The following is a 3,498-nucleotide window of genomic DNA, read 5'->3' on the forward strand; positions in this document are numbered from 1 at the left end:
GCCAGTTGTTAGAAGCATATTACTTATTCAAGACGATGTGAAAAATGAAGCATTTCTCAATATTGGAAAGTTGAAAGCAAAATTAAAGGAAAAGACGGAGTTACACGTGGTTTAAAAATACGATTGGGAAATGGTTATGTAATTGAACATCCAATTCAACTGGTGTGTGACGTAGAAGCCGTTTATGAGGTAGAGAGAATTATTGATTCTAAAAAGAACGTGGAAATTGAAAAAAAAAAGTAAAAACCCTAAAAAGAGTACCAAAACTGGCGAAATTAGATGTAAGACAAAAAATCAGTTGCATCATAGTTTACGAGATGACTGATTAAAGCCGAAGTCTTATCTTTAATCAGGGGAGTGTGTTGTGAGTCATGGCTTCCAAGATACTAGCAAGAAGTATGTAACCGAGCCCCTGCCCCGACCCCGGCTAAAAATTAAACTTTTTGCAAACTTAGCCCCGGCCAATTTATAAGATTTAGCAGGGGTTGATAGAAAAAAAATTATAATAGTTAATATATTATAATTTTATGCTTACACTTACTATTTATTATATACTGGCATGCATATATATATTTTTAAACTTTAATTTACTTTTAAGTTATGAGTTACTTTAAAATAGAGAATAAGTTAAAATACTAGGAAACTTATAACCGAAGACTTAAAAAGTTGTAAGTTAAAACTGAATTAATAAAAGTTTTTATGAATGAAGGGACAGATACAACTATAGGATGCAACTTGTTGAATAAAAAGCCAAACAAAAATGAGTTTTGGTTTATTGTTATAGAGATGATAGCTCGTTGGAGCATTGACAATGATTGTATTTGTAGAAAAAAGAAAGAAGTGCAACCTTACAACAATGGGAGAGTGGCTCAAACTTGGCAGATGAAGCAGGTCTATTTACATTTACAATGTGCTTTTAAAACATGTCTGAGAGTACGAGAGTTAGTAATCGCCAATATAGGAGTGCCAACAATATTTGCAATATTTTTTTGCAGTAAATAATTTAGTTTTTTTGTCTAACAAAAATTGTGGATTTTAAATCCAGACTTAAAATCCACAAGCGACTGCAAGCCTAAGGCTGTTACAGAAGAGAGATCAGATTAAAAATCGGCTGCTTGTTCTAAGCAATCAAAAAGTAAAGACTTTTTTTCAAGAGAAGAATATTAAGTTAAGTTGTCAGCAAATAAAGCCGCTTTAGATTTTATAAAGATTGTTATTGCAGATAAGAAACAATAAAGGAGCAAAGATAACCTTGTTGTACCCTTAAAGTTACTTGAAATAAAGGAGAGAGAAGGCTTCAGAATAACTTTACTACTGCAGTTAAAAAGAAATAGTTTATCAACCTCAAAACCTTTATATAAAGAAACTTAAAGCAGAGTAAAGACTTATCGTAGAATAGTTAGGGAGGTCTTAAATATTTTTTAGAGTTTTGAAAAATTGGAACCACTTATTTAACACCTTTTAAAAGTTCAGCAATAGTTGAAGAAAGTTCTGGAGAACGCTTTTATAAGGCTACAATAAAAATCTATTCTGGAGCATAAACTGTATAAATGTTTAATTGAGAACTGACTTTACCATTAGAAGCCAGAGTGACTTGGATGATTAACAATGGATTAATCTATTTAACTGTCAGGAAGAGTATGGCCATTATATTTAAGAGTCGAATTAGAGTAAGATTTTTTTGAAAATAAATCTGCTTTAATCTGGGGAGAAGTAAAAAGAGCAGACGAAAGAGTTAGAGATTAAATGTTAGACTTACTTTAGTTAATGACATTGTTGAAGACTAACCAAAAAACTCTGGAGCCTAACATCAGTTCAATCCCAACCACATCCCTGGTAGTATTGTGCTCAACTTGTTTCTATGCACAGAAAAGCTTCCAAGATGCATTTTATGCATACATATTATGGATATAAACATATATGTTTGCTATTTGTTTGGATGATGGCATACAAATTTTCAATATTATATAAAGTTTAGTATTTATATGGATTAGTATTTGCCAAAAGAGAAGATGATCAGATGGATGTGTGGTGTGACTCAAGTAAGACCAAAAGAAGTAGGCATAATCTTAGACAGATTTGAAAAAACATTGTATCGAACAACGTTTGTAAAAAATGATTAAAGTAATTTAGGTATCAGCATGTAGAGAGGTAGCAGCACCAGTAGAAAATGGTAGTGGTAGAAGTAAGAAAACTTAACGAGAGTGCCTTACATATTGTTTGAATGAGCTTTAGAAAAATGCTCTAGATTGTTTATATAAAAGAAATAGTATAAAAAGAAGGCTGAAGCCTGTTGATAATGATAATGATAAATATGATCATGATGATGATCATTATCATCATCAGGCTTTAGCATTCCTATTTTATGCTGTTGATGATGATGGTGGTCATGATTATGATAATAATGATGATGATGCCGATCATCATCATGATCATGATAATAATGATGAATATCATCATCACGATAACAATGATGATTATGATAATTATAATGATGTTTATATATGCATGTTGATTATAATGATGTTTATATATGCATATATATACAAAATATAGCATAAAGTTTGAATAAAAAAAGTATCCTGTAGGATGTATAAATGTTTATGCAACCCGGTCACAAACCCGGCCACAGCCTCAGCTATATTGTATCAAACCCGGCCCTGGCCCTGGCTCCGGTCAAATATCTAGCTGGTCACTTACTACTAGCAAACAATTAGCGGTTGTATTTTAATATAAGTATTAATGTATACTTTTCTAAAATGCCGTTTTCATCTAGAAAATTTCATTTTAAATGGGTCAAATGTGGTTTCTTCATTTAAATAAGGCCAAAAATTGAAAAAACAGTAAATAATTTGTGAAAAATAGACATTTCTTTCACCCAAATATTAATTTTTTACACTAAAGCGACAATGACTACTTAATGAATTTCCAGGCGCTAAACAAACATTGATCTAATGTTGAAAATGCTTTGCAGATACGAGACTTGTGGTTTCAGAATGAGGAAGAGTTAGTGAAAAGCCGAAGACTCCAACCAACCTGAAAAGGTTAAGGAGCTTTTAATATACTAATGTATGATTTATGCCATCACCTAGATTGTTATATATATATATATATATATATATATATATATATATATATATATATATATATATATATATATATATATAAATTTATACATATAAATAAATATATATATATACATATATATATATATATATATATATATATATATATATATATATATTATATATATATATATATATATATACATATATATAACATATTATGTTAGTAAAGTTCAATTTTATTGAAAGTTGTATGTTTATATTCATAATATTAAAGACATTAAGTACATAAGATAAGTAAAGAAAATAATGTCTTAAAAAACCATGACCACACCTACCTGTGGAATCATAACCACTCCTGGAGACCAAATATCCCCAGATTTAAGATCCCCACTCAATGTCTCAAATACCTATATTTAGGCATATACTTGTT

This window comes from Hydra vulgaris, chromosome 07 (assembly GCF_038396675.1).
Source record: "Hydra vulgaris chromosome 07, alternate assembly HydraT2T_AEP".
NCBI lineage: Eukaryota > Metazoa > Cnidaria > Hydrozoa > Anthoathecata > Hydridae > Hydra > Hydra vulgaris.